General features: G+C 37.6%; 1 protein-coding gene across 8 annotated transcripts in view; it reads right to left on the bottom strand.

Annotated features, from left to right (window-relative positions):
* Positions 1–14641, bottom strand: part of LOC129771630 (PR domain zinc finger protein 1) — a 131984-nt gene that overhangs the window by 25283 nt on the left and 92060 nt on the right. Inside the window, exon 1 of one of the 8 annotated variants that reach the window (XM_055775481.1) lies at positions 370–1318. The exons of 5 other annotated variants lie outside the window; for them this stretch is intronic. The gene's annotated coding sequence lies outside the window, so the exon portion shown is untranslated. 2 more of the 8 variants (XM_055775483.1, XM_055775482.1) reach the window with 2 other exon arrangements.

A 14641-nucleotide genomic window follows, 5' to 3' on the forward strand; every position in this document is an offset into this window, starting at 1 on the left:
CACACTCTAATATTCCGCAGCGCCACAATGCAGCCAACGATCATCGCAAATCACCATGGCAAACAAGCTAGCCTGGCAAGGAGCAGGTCGTGATTGCATGACACTTAATCGCGGGTGACATTTAGACGCCCACACTTATGCAATTCAAGGGTTGCATTTTGTTCGGCGAAACTTTGAATTTTTCACGGAATTTTTTGGGGTTTGAGAGATCTCACTTCACCTAATTGTTGGAGAAAAATGCAAGGAATCACTTAGTTCGTAGGAAATGTTGTGCCTTGATGACACTGACTCAATGCATCAACTTCCCTTCACCGTGCAATGTGCAATGCGAAGAAATGAAATTATTATCATCATCATCATCTCACATACAACTCGTTCGTTTCGGCGATTTCATTCACACTCCCGGCTCGTGTGCTCTGCGCTCGGCGGAAGGACCGAAACGGGGCCCATCTACTATTCTCGCAGCAGCAGCACCAGCGTATCCCGGAACTGGATGACGACAGTCAACAACAACAGCAACAGAACGACACGCGCCCGAACAAGGATGTCGTAGCCTTACTCAACACAATCTCCGTTGAGGGGGTGATTTTTGCTCTCGATTCAACGCGAACTGTGGTGTTCCGGAATTTAGGATGCGAAACGCGTCTGTTGCTTCCTGAGTTAGACGGAAATCGGCAATGGTTGGGTAGAGATTAATTTTCAAATAAAGCACAAAAGTTCAAACATGTTTCGCATTTCGCACGAAAACTTGTTAAAAGCCACCCTCACACGATGCATATCGATTGTCAGTTATCGTAGGCGGAAAATGCAGCTCTCGCTTTTCGTTTTTCCTTATGTACACGCTGAAACACGCGCCGGCACTCATACAAACTCCCAAACTGCCACACAGAATATCCTGGTGAAACATACAAGAAGGCTTGCGAGTGTGGGGAAAAGAGAGCGCTAGCATCGGTAGGACACTATCGGTACAAGTCTCAGGACTCTCGGTGCTACGGTGTGCGTGTCTTTCGGAATGTTTGCCTCTACTGACCCAGTTTGCTGCGGAATTGATGCTGGTAGATGTTTCTCCCGATCTATGTGCTCTGTATTTCGACGGCGCAGACGAGCTGCTGCTTGACAGGGACCGACCTATCCTAACAAACCCCACCTTGTGCTATGTTGCTGCTGCTGCGAATGTGGGTGAATATTTGGAAAAATGAGATGGCATATACACAGCATCCTTTGCCGTAGGAAAGCGAGAAACAATCAGGAAGTGGAGGAATTTCCTTTCTTTCGCCCACCCCATTCTCCAACCATTTTCATGCTTGTTATGTTGCAGCAATCTCGTTGAAAATGAATTTCTTCCTATATGCTTATCGATGTTCGATTAATATTTCTCGTTATGCGGGATGAAGACTTGAAATTCTGGGGAAACGTTGCATAAAACACTCAACGAAAACCATCTCGGTGCCAATTTTCGCTCTCGCACGCAACATTCATCATCACCGAAAAAAAAGGTACCCACACCCACCCGCAAGGGAGGGGGTTAAGGTTTTTCACGCTGCCGGCCGCCCCGGCGCTGTTCGAGTTAAGATGAAAACAAAATCGTTTCCCAGTGCACTTTCCCACATCGGCGGCTATTTTTAACTTCCACGCCACCAAGACAAAATACAGCGCGTCGGCGAGAGGTTGAAAATAGTTTCTGGTTAGTTAGCGGCTAGTGGTGACTTTTATTCACAACAAACGATGACCAGCTGCAAGCGACAGCTTCGGAAAAGGGGGGGGGGGGGGATTTTAGGCGCAGACGCTGCCAAACAGGAAGAACCTTCATCAGGCCGGGGATGCGACGTGAATATCAATATTGAAGATTGAAACCTGGCCGACGGCTGCCAAATGTACATTTCAAGGTTGCCGATCGTCGGACCGATGCGATGCGGTTCCACAAAGTAAGACAATCACCTTCGGGGTGATAGCATAATCCATCCGATGTGCACCCAATGTGGTTTGGGCGGCGAATGCCACGCGTGTTTTTTTGGCTGTGAAAATCTTTGAGCGGAAAACTCAAATTGTAACTATGTTCGAAACAAGGGATGCATTTCTGAAAGCAAGATAGAGTTCGTCGAAGTCTTTTCCTGTATTTAATATATTTACAGAATTTGAACATTCAAAATACTTCTCAAGCTGAGCGCTAGACTATGCACATAGTGTCAATTAAAAGATCAATAAAAATATTTCTGTTTTACGTAAATTCTATTGATTTTTTTTTTCATTTCTTTTCAATTTTATCATACAATTTTTATCATAATAAAACGATCCTATCCAAGATTCATTTGTTTATTTTAGTGGAATGAAGCACGACCACTATATATACTGTTTTTATATAATTAGTCTAGTTATTTTTCCCATCTGAATCGTTTGAATGCCTTCCGTAAAATTTTGAGCAAGACCCAGTCCAACTTGTTCAGTACATTTGAACCATAGCCCGTGAAGAGTGATTAACTTGAGATATTTTCAAAAAATGAGAGTTCCAGTTGATTTTGCTCATCAATCCAACACATCATGCTAATGCTAATGCAATAGAAAGAATAAAATTTTGACAGAGCCAGATATAATGTAAAGAGCGTAAATTTTGTTCACGTCTATAAATTGTTTCCCTTTCCGACAGTTGACGGAAGATCGCCCTGATTCATCCGTCACAGCAACTCTACTCTACTTTGTTAGATGTTGGAGTTTTTCCCAAGATATTTTGCAACACATTTTCGGTTCTAAGGTTATTGCACTTTCAATTTGGATCCCAAACTCGATAGTGTAATCTTTATCAGATTAGAAGACACAAGGTCAGTTTTAAAATATTAAAATTTAAATGAAATGTTTCACACCATATCATTAAATTATTTGAAACGCGTATTCCTGATTCTTATTTAACCATTTGTCTATACATTTCCGACATTTTTACGGAGACTTTTCATTTTAATATGAAGTTGTCTTCAAAAACAATTTTCTTATGAGATTTTTTCACCGCCTGCAAACAAAGTGTTTTTCATTGAAATAAAATAGTAATTTGATACACAGAAATTAATTTTCATTAATAATTTGAATTTTACAAACGTGTTCATTCTGCCTGAAAGTCAATTATTATTTTTGGCACCCCTAATCTGGTAAACAAAGCCCAATGCCCTCAACGCGTATATAACAGCTGAAAGACAAGGAACTATTTCTATTTGCATATATGTACACCGGAATGTGTTTCCCTAACGCTTGTTAAGATCGGCATTGTAAGTAAATGCAAGCTGCGGGTACGTTTGTACTCGTTTGCGTTTCTGCAAACCGGAATGTGTTTCCACAATGCGGAGCTCACTGAGCTTTTGCGCATATCGTTCGTTGATTAGGCAAAATGTTGATATCCATTTGCCGCGATAACGTCGATTGATTCAACAGTATACGTTCAACGTGCATGTCAAAATCGAAACTTCGTATCTAAAGTTCATCAAACCAAGAATATTCACAAATTCGAAAAGTGAGATTCGAATCAAAAACATTGAAACAAACATTGTTCAAGCTCTTCACTTTCCACGTAAATATGTTGAACTCTATTGAATTCGGAAATGGTTCCATTCAATCAATAATTCAATCGGTACAAACAAACAGTTAATAAGCCAACGGTAGTCCTACGACAACATTGCGGTTATATCATAAATATAACCCAGTCATTTTTGTCTCAATTTTTGGTGTTTGTGAGGTTTATCGAGTAATCTTTCAAATATTAATTGAACCGAAGAAAAACATAGCAAAACACTCTGTGCGGCTATAGAAAATGGACATCCGATTTATTGAAAAAACGAGTTTTTGACAGATGCAACAAACACACGATCACAGTAACTCATGCAAAAAGTTTGTTGTACTCATTCTAACATATTGGTTATGTGTGATTACACCGCAGTGTTCGCCGATTGAACGTTTCACTGAATAACTCATTTTCGTTTGTTCAAAAATGATCTTGCAAAAGTCATTTCGCTCAGTGGCATTCGATTGTTGTAACATACGACGAGATCGAGAAAACTCTGCTTCGGTTCGCACTTTATGATACATAAGCACACAAACCAAAACCATCAAGATCGGTTTCGGTGCTGAAAGTTTATATTCTTCTTTGCCTCCCACTCATATCGCATATCGAACCTCTCCATGCATCATGAAGCGGCAGTATCATGCGGAGTACGCGAGGTGAATGATTAATTCTGAGTTATTACAACTGAACCTAACATAACTGTTCCACTGAGTGTTAACACTGTGAACGAACAGCTAGCTAGGTACTCAGGGGAGGGTAGTCAGATTATATTTTTATTTTCCACAATCTTACTCTACTTAGTTTTGGCACGTCTAAAAAAGTGATATTTTTTGTGCCATTTTTAGATTTTTACTAACCTACACAATCGACCTCTCATTATTCTAGCGATACCAAGATTATATTTCATACTCTGTGGACCAGATCGAGAATCCACGTGTAACGCATTGTTAAGTTGACAGAACGCAGTGTTCATTCAACATTTTTACATCACTTGCAGGAAACCTAATACTCTGATGCATAGAATATTTATTCTATACAGAAATCGTAACTTTCATGCATAACTTTTGTATTCAAAATGTATTCATTTCCTTCGAAAATCCAAAACATTTCTGTTAGCTTCGTGGCCGCATATAATAATTCTGCACCTGTTTCCTATACAAGATCTACAATAATTCTTCTAATCCAATCTTTGGAGATGTGTCACAGTTATCAACAGTTATCAACAGTTATCAACGAATAAAATTGCTTGTTAAAATGTTTTGGTGCCCGAACCTTTGAATAGGTCTCCTTGTTTTTTGAACACAATGCTTTGAAAGGATGGTCAATAAAACTACAGATTTCGATTTGCAATTTGTGGATTGGCGGTTATCATTAGGATATTTCGAAACGTATCGATGAAGGGATCTCAATTCCTGACAATGAGATGACATTGTCAACATTGGTGCAATCTATCGTCTCCCAAAGTGATTTGTTGTACATAGATATGTTATGCAAACATGTTCATTTCAAATAGCCTAAAAATTGAAAGTGGAGCTGGGGATGGTCCAACCAGTTACTCGTAAATTTCTCTTGTCAATAGATGGTTCTAACGGGATTTTTGTGAGTTGTGGCACATCTGATTGCAAGTTCCAATTTCAATACCGAATCATGGTTGGGTTTACTTGGCTATTTGCACTCGAAAGTGATCGCAGTAGTAAACCGTTACCGGGAATATATTAAAGCGGAGATTTTCTTGTAAATTCACAACTATATGTAAAGTATTGCTTTTGAATCTGGACGCTTTTAAATCCGGACATTTTTGACGTAGAACTACGTCTTTCATTAAGGGTGCCAAATCAGAAAATAGGTCACGTTTTTATGAAATAAAGTTAACGTTAATAACTATTTTTGCCGCGAACAGATTTTGACGATTCACATACCAAATGAATCGGAAATTCCCTAAGATTTGTTTGATATGCTATACATTACAATCCCATAGTCTGTATATGGCTTAAATTGATGAAAATTGGAAGCATTCCCATTTCCTCATACATTTGTTCTGTCCATTCGTGTGCCTTCCCGAACAGAGCTGTCAATAACGAGCAACTAATAGACGAGCAAAGAAGGGGAAATCGTAATATGTGAAGTCTCCGTGAACAAAGGAAAAGAAGAGACGAAGGGGAATATTTGCCTAGAGTATAAAAAGTTGATCTCGCTGAGGCAAACTTTCATTCTTCATGAGGAAATCGACTGAACAACATCGTTGCTGGGCGAGCTGGACGGCGAGGGATCAAATGCCTTTCTCAAGACAATGGGGTCGGAGGAGTAGTATGATGGATAAAGTAAAGTTTTCCAAGGGCCTTTTTGAAGGTTAGAAACGAATGAACTGAAGAATTTGAAAGTCTCTCTAATTCAACAAGCATTTTCTTGCAAACTTTTAGTCTCGGTCTGTATTCAAAGCAATGAATATCGCTTGTTTTTTCTTGTTTTGCGTCATCACATCTTCGTTTCGGATTGAGCTGTGGACGCGACCAAATTACTCAATCACTCGTACGAGCGTGCTTCATAGCCCGTACGTAAAAATAGTGCATCTTCGCTACGCTGAAACCCCATTTGTATCTGCTCCCGTGTGTATTGACCAGTGCCACAGATTATCAAAATTTATTCACGAATGAAGGAATCAGATTTTGCCCAGTATCGGATGAATTCTCTTCTGTTGAAACTCAACACCATATCTGCCATAATGAGTATAACACAAGAGTCGAGACGCGTGAACTTTGTCTGGTATATTGATCGAAAACAGCATGAACGAATTTCGAAAAGCCTACATTCAGGCACTTTCATTATTGTCAATAAATTTAGGTGATTATCACGTACGTTAAGTTGATCTTCATCGCTTGCAGTGAATTTTTATTGAAAACGTGTCACCCATTGCACATATAAATGGTGGTGTATGCCATTTCCGAGCAATCGTAAGTAGATTTATAAAACGTAGCAAGAGTTGTTCTATACATTCCATTGCCGAAGTCGTCATAAACAAGAATTTTGTGTGATGAATTGCCATCCTTTACCATTAATCGATTGCACTCTCAATTGGTGACGTTGAATTTTATGCTCTGATTTTCACTAACACGCAATGATCTTCATTTTCGACCTTACGAATACCATGACGAAAACGAAGATGCAAATGAAAAATGAACTTCATGGCAAGCTGATGTTGATGTTCATTCCACTGGGGTTCATTGATAGTGTTGTTTCATATTTATCGACTCTCGCTTGAGTAGTAGATTATCAATACAAGGAAGGCAGAAATTCGCCGAATTTGAATGTCGTGAACGTGAATATTTTCAGCACTGGTATTGACCCTGTAACCATGCAACAATCGTCTATTTTTTATGCTATGATTGACGATTGTTTGGTGTTGCAACTTATGCAGCCGTAATGATAAATATAAGGATAAATATTTGCGCGAGGGTATTAGTAATGAATCTCTGCTGAGGCAAATATTCAGCCTTTTCCAAGCAGTTAACATTGTTTGTTTTCTTTCATTCATCAATGCATTGAACTGACGCTATGATGAAGTAGGTGTTTAGGTTGTGCACCAAAAAATTATTTGGAGAATACCAAGTTATTCAATAAGCTATAATAAGTTATTAATTTATTTGGGTTCGCGTGCCAGTCGCGAAACTGTTTTCAACTAGGATTGCATTTGCGCTAATCTTGATCATAATGAAGTAGTGCTACTGTTTTCGAGGTTGTTGAGATTAACAGAGAGAGTTTATTTCATTTATTTAGTCACCAAGAAAGTAAATGTCGTTCTGGAATTTTGTATGTGATTTGGTTTCGCTTGCCAATAGCAAAACTTTCTCCACTAAGGATGACAGCTGCGCTTATCTCGACAATGTATTGTTCTGCGAGTACAAGAATGAATCATCAAAAAACTATCGTCAAATGATTCTACAATAAAAAAAACATTTCAGGGCGACCAAACTGGTAGAATGGTTGTTTCAATGTTTCACATTGAAGAAATTTACAAATTTTGAACAAACATAACACGATTTCTGAGAATTATATGATTCATAACATACATGAAAGCCTTCTTATTCGACAGCAACGGTAATTTTTATTTCAATATTCTTTAGTACCGTCGATGGGGGTGAAAATGGGTCAAAAATGGAAAAAGTTACTTTTAGTAATATCTTGACAAATATTGCGAATATTTTGATTTGAAAGCTATGAGCCGTTTAATAGGGGACATATTTCCACAACTTCCAATGCATAATACTAAACTATAGTACAAACAGTTATTATTTATTAATTCATCAAAGTTTGATGTGTAAATAGCCATCAAAAACACATCAGAAAAAAGCTCTTGCCCAGCATTATACAGAACTACTAACATTGTAAATTTTGGATAGAATTATTCTTTGAAGTCTTGCCAGATGAGTCATTACTGACTTTGAACATCAATTTTTTTTTCCATTCGAATTTCATTATTTTCGAAATAATCACTTATTTACACTGAGTGGGGGTGAGAATGGGTCAAGCACAAAATTGAATTCCATGCCAAACCGATATAGTGATTGTCAGATTTTCATGAGAATTGGTAGTTTTATTCCTCATCGTAAAATATTAGACCCGTATTTTTTATTTTTTGCATCAGGGTGGCCATTTCCATTTTATGGTGATCCGAAAAAAAAAATTTTCCCCCTTTTTCCAGAAACGACCTTTTCGAAAATAGCCCCAAATGGCACCACTAGGAACGTAACTATACTTGAAATTGAAATACTGTTCAACTTATGAATTGTTTTGTAGTAGCTAACACTTTTCACATTTGTTTTTAATTTTTTTTTTCAAAATTTCCATAACGAAACTTATTTTTTTTTTGAATATTCTGCATTCCATATTCTACCCAGTAATCGTATCAAACTCTACTGAAACAAACATATTAATCTGCTACAGGCATTAATGGGCTAACCTTCCGTCCTCCCGCTATTGCATCACCCCATCATCGGCTAGACACAAACGCAAGAGCAAACAATTTCAGTGTCAATATCAAGCGCAGAAGCGCTATTTATTTATAAGCGGGCGCGTTTGGGGCGGACCGAGCAATGTAAACTGTAAACTTCTTTGACCTATGTTGATGGTCATCTTTGGTTTTGGCAATAAAAATTCCAATATCCAAATGCATTTCTCGCATTAGCTGAGATGGACCTCGGCTACTGCTGTCCGTCAGCCCCAATTTTCCTGTCGAGACGACGGAAAATGTTTAGTGTATTTGCATTCCACTCATCAATGCCGTGCCAGAGAGACAAAGACAAACAAGCTTGCTACTAGTGAAATTCAATTGATTCCAATTGTTCCCAGCTTCCACCGCGTCGCCTCGAGTGTTGTGTGTGTGTGTGGTCTAGCAATCATTCCAGATCGACAATCAAGTGCATCTCTGTTACATCCCCTTTTTTTTACCTCCAACCGATCGACTGAGCGGTGTCGGGTGCGCATGCAAACACACACGATCTCGTACGTGTCGATCGGTCGGCTTATAATTAGGCGCAAGGTTAAAATCGCACTTATGCGCTAGTAGTGAGTACGTACGCAAATGATGCGCTTGCTCCTGCGTCTCTTGCATCTTTGGATCTTAGCCCGCGCGTTGAGTAGGGGGTAGAGTTTGTGCACTATTCCCCTGTGAAATGCATGCGGTGGCGTAGGCGGAAAATCTTATGACGAAGGCGTTTTTCTTTGCAGCTAGGGTGAATGAGACCCGCAGTGAGAGTGCAATTTTTGAGTGACTTTTTATCGTAGTTTTTGACTATGCGCGCGTCTTTTCGGCGTTTGCTTGGGAACGAGACAGAGTGCGGAAACTGAATTAGCGATGAACGTGTTGTGATCAGGGTTACCATATCTACAGAATGATCTGTATTTATACAGATTTTTCAGTCTTTTTGAATCCAAGAATCTGTAGATGCAGATTACAGATTTTTTAGGTTTCCATACAGATTTACAGATTTTTGAAAATAACGATCCAATATTAGTTTTAGCTTGATCACAATAATATTTTTTCTCAACTCACCAATTTTATTCATATAGGATTCGACCCAGTCTGGATGAGAGTCATTTTGGCATTCATGTGCAGCGTGTAATACTGCTTTCTCATGTTCAACCTAAGGCGAAAAGATGCCAAAGTCTGTGTCATCAGTTAGCTTTACAATAAATGAATCACTGTTTATCTTTTTCCTACTAAAGCACAGTAAATGCGATTTTTTACGTGGATACCATCAACATCATCAAATTCATAATAACTATGCCAACCAATGATACTAAAGCTAAGATTAAGCTTCAAAATTTTATATATAAAGATTTTGAAGCACTATGAAGGTTTTTCCCACGTACGTATATCTCATCATCACAAGAGAACGGCTGATCAGATTTGAGTCGTCTATATATTGTTATGTCTGTCTCCACTCCAATTAGAATGATAGAATGCTTTGAAGAATATTTAAAAAAAGGAAAATTTAAAAAAAAGGGCTGCGCATATGTACTGCAGTGAAAAATAAAATCAAAAAAAATGATTTCGCATTTGTTCTACAATGATAAGTTTGTCCGATTGGAGTTAATTTATTCAATTTGAATTAATGTTGTCGAAATTGATATTTATGTTTCGCCATTTTGTAAATATTAATGGATTTTCAGGTGGAAAATGAAAATGAATCGCCAAAATGTGGTTATCAAATTCGAGTAAAGATTGTCCGATTTGAGCTGAGATCCCTCCGTAACGATGAGAAATATTTAATTTTGTTAAATTTTGAAGGAAAAAGGAAAAAAATCGGAAGAAAATGAGCAATTCGAAACTGCTCTCTAGCTTGGTAATCTGATAGAATTAATTGCAAATTATAGATTGATATTTATTTTCTATTATAGAATTTTAGACTTTCAATATTCATTCGTGTCTAGCAGTGACAAATGCCAATTGAAAGATTGATCAATTAATTTTCTGGAATTCAAGCCACGAGCGGTTTCTGAAAGAACGTGAGAACGTTCAGAAGTATTCATATCAAAAAATCAATTTTGGGCAGAACAATGAACTTATGAACTTGAACTGAACTGAAATGAACTTATAAATTTAATCCTTTGCGGTGGTCTTAAATTTCCACATGTATGTAGTACTGTTCGTAGTTATTTTTACTTGAAGGAGCAGTGATGTATAACTTCGTAGAATGAACAAGATTTCTTTATTTTTGTGAACTTCTGATAAGTATTTACTAAACAATGTTTTTATGTTTATAATTAAAAAAATATTTGCTATAATTCTTTTTCGCGTGATATCTGTCGCATGTATTACCGAAATAATTAGTTTGTCGTCTTTCGCCTTTTATCTTTCTGTTTGAACATACAAAACAATGCTCTTTACATCTATACAGTGCCGCAATACATGGAGTTTTCCATTAATCCTTTCCCCGAGCACGGATGATAACTTTTGTTTATACAGAGTACCGTTATCTATTATTCATAGTAATACCGTTTTGGTTCGTGAATAAGTTCACAAGACATAAAAATTCGTTTAGATAAGTGTGAACTGATACATTGTTGCATAAATTATAATATTAGTACCGTTCTGAATCATATTTCGGACACTTTGTTCTAATATATTGAAATGCCTAATTCACTGATGACATAACTATAAAATTAATAGCACAATTGCTTCTTTAGAGTAATCCCTTGGTTTCACTATCATATCATATGAGAACTACATTTGAATTTTAACATAATCGGCAAAAATCTGACAACACTACTCATAATCGTTTGTGTTTGACGTTTCCTTAGCGTGAGCACGTAGAATTTAACCGTTCATAAATATTTAAATTTCTCCCGTTTTTCATCAGTTCTCAGCATCGTTAACAGTTTACTGTGATTGCTTGGTAAGTGTTTCGCAGAAATGTAAGAATGAAAGGGGTGTAAGTGATTTGATCGATTTCTCTACATCGACTCTCTCTTTGGGTCATAGCTTCGCTGCAAATACATTCCCAGCTGTATTTACCAACGTGGAAAATAGGTCAGAACCTCATCTATCGGATTCTATAGCAAACTTAAATTGGAACGTTTTTACAGTTGAGTTATTAACTAAATAAAAAGTTGATGAAGAGAAATCGATCAAGTCACTTACACCCCTTGCATTCTGAGCCCGGCCCATGAATTGTAATGTAATTTTCGTACAAAAAATTACAAAATAAAGTGTCCGAAATTTGATTTGGTGTCCGAAGTTTGATTTTTATTCGCTTCATTTGAGATGCATTTTATTAGATGATTTTTTTATGCTTTAAATCAAATAGGTACCACATTAGAAAGCTTAAAAGCATATTGAACTAATTTATTGAAATTATCAACCAAATAATACCTTTGCATAAAATTTAGATCTGTTTTCTGCATCATATGCCTTAGGCTAAGGTTACTTTGGATAGGAGTACGCACGAAAATTTGATTGTACGAATAGAAACAAACAATTTTGTTCGATAGAAGCTGATGAATACGAACGAAGCAAGGGGGAAGCAATGTAACCACACCAATACAACTCAATGTGGTTGTTTAGCTTCACTATTGCATACAATTCGTACGACCACTTTTCTGCATCCAGTGTCACCGCCGCCTTAAGCGTCCGAAATATGATTCAGCACGGTATACTTCTTTGTTGTGGTGGCTGAGAGCAGACAAATGACCGCAAAGAGTTAATACAGATTCTCTGAGAAAAAACACAGAGAAAAAGATTTTTTGAGAGCAAAAACACAGATTTTATTATGGCAACCCTGGTTGTGATGTCGTGGGAATTCGGTTGCCGTAAGGGTGAACATTTGTGGGTGAGGTGCTGCGGCGTGGTGCTGCTGTGTGCATAAGGTATCCGTAAAGGGCGCACAAATGGCTAATGTTTCAAAGTGAAACGATATGTCTTTCGTAGATTGCAAACATTTCGCATCCTTTGTGTCCATCTGGACAAAGACGTCTGAATACAGCCATCACACTAACCATTGATGAGAGTTTTGATGAATCTTTCCCTAGCGTTTAGATTATTTGAGTAATAATTTTTTTTTCTATTGTGTGGGAAGAAGTTCATGGCGCGGTTCATCAATACCGCTAGATGCTAATTCAATACAATTAATGATAAGTTTATACAAAAAGTTCATGTGTAACAATTAGTATCTAATTTTAGGGATTGCAGACCTGCTTCCGCCCGAGCCACGCAATCTTACTATGCCGCTACTAAACTAAATGGTGACGATAAGACATTTTTGAACCAGTTGCACGAGGAAATGTTACAAGTTTAGCTGCTGGAACGCAGTGCATTTTCCCAATCGCATTGCTACGAAGATGGCTTCCACAAACCTTCACGATCCCAGAATTGACGGTGAAGATGGAAATGGCATTCGAACTCCAGCAGTTTTGTTTCCAAAGACAGTAATATGGTACAGAGTTTACCTAATTTCAAAAAAGGGTAACTTCCTCTTTTTGCTTTTTGACATTAACAATCTGATATTTTATGTCATGCAGAAGACTGTTTGTCTTTTCATACGAAGTTTTGTAATGAGCGCATTGGGTTGATTTAAGATCCATTGCGTTTATCAGGTTATCATTGCATGGAAGTCAATTTTTTCGTTGACAGCAATTTCAACCATGCAGCGAAAATTGAATCTCATTGCGTTATTCACTGATAAAAACTGGTCAATGCGTAATTGAAACACGAACCAAAGCTCCTTTTTATCGCATAGCTTCAGCCCAATAAAAAAATCATAACCTGGTTTTATTAAACTCTCCCAAAATCTTATCAAATCTGCTGGTTTTGGATCCATCAATGTAGATGGCTCGATCTGTTATAGAATCAAGAAGGTCTGATTTTCCAAAATTCACTTATCCTGAAATTTCTCATTTGGGATTATTGCATTATCAACGAATGGCCTAGAATCTGTTTCAGCTAATACGAAATCTTTGCCTCAGAGAAAGACCAGTGGGTATATGCATCTATCCATTGGAGTGATTTCAAATTCGTTGTCTTAGCGGTTCTTGACACAATCATTTTAACATAAAATTACAGCCCCGATTTTCCTTGCTGCTCTTTCAATTCAGCCCGCATCAAGAACGTTTGCACAATGGCAGTGTCGGTCCCAGCTCCCAAAGATACTTATTGTATAAATAGAAAATAGTCAGAAATTCCACTAGAAAGTAGTCACATTTTGTAAAACACCTAAAAACAATCCGTATATATTTTTATTTTCTTATTTCGTAGCTGCCAGTTCCAGTCAGTCAGCGCTTTCCTACCAAAAAGAAAACTCAATATCGGCCCTTAGTAACCGACGCGGAGCTCAACGTTTTAAGTCACGGTTAAGTCGGAAGAACCCACTCTACAGTATAGGAAATCATGAACAAATGGAAATACGAAAGAACCATGAAACATCACCGGGGTAGAGGACGAAAACGGATCCTGACCACCGAAATAGCCGACACCATTGGAAGACCTGTCAGCGCAGACACTATCCGGAGAGTAACATACAAGAATAATCTGAGAGGCCGTGTTGCCCGTAAAAAGTCTTTCAACGTAAAGGTGAATAGGAAAAAAAAATTAATGTTTGCTAAGGCACTAACCTAAGGAGTCCTGGAACTAGCTCCTTTATACAGATGAGACGAAAACCAATCTCTTTGAATCGTACGGAAGACAGAAGGTGTGGAGTGGACTAGGTTTGGGCGATCTTGGATCGATTTTCAGAAGATCGATCTTTTCCATTTCTATTTCCGATTTTTTGGATCGATTCTTTGTACCCGAAAAAATGGTAAAGATCGATCTTTTTCTTTCGATCTTTTCGATCTTAGAGTTTTTTTTTCAATGTACATTAATTTTAATCTCCCCACCTGACAATTTTTATGAACATAATGTCAACTTTTGGATAGCTTTCGAGGATGTCAAATTAGTGATAGTGAATAGGATTGAGCTATCATGGGTCGATCTTTAGAAGATCAATCTTTTTCTCTCCGATTTACGATTATTCGAATCAATTGTTTCTAAAAATAATATTGCGAGTATAGATATTTTCTTTGCTATCTTTCCGATCTTTTTGACCGTAGAATTTTTTTGTAAAT

The sequence above is a fragment of the Toxorhynchites rutilus genome, chromosome 2 (assembly GCF_029784135.1).
Source record: "Toxorhynchites rutilus septentrionalis strain SRP chromosome 2, ASM2978413v1, whole genome shotgun sequence".
In the NCBI taxonomy this organism is placed as follows: domain Eukaryota; kingdom Metazoa; phylum Arthropoda; class Insecta; order Diptera; family Culicidae; genus Toxorhynchites; species Toxorhynchites rutilus.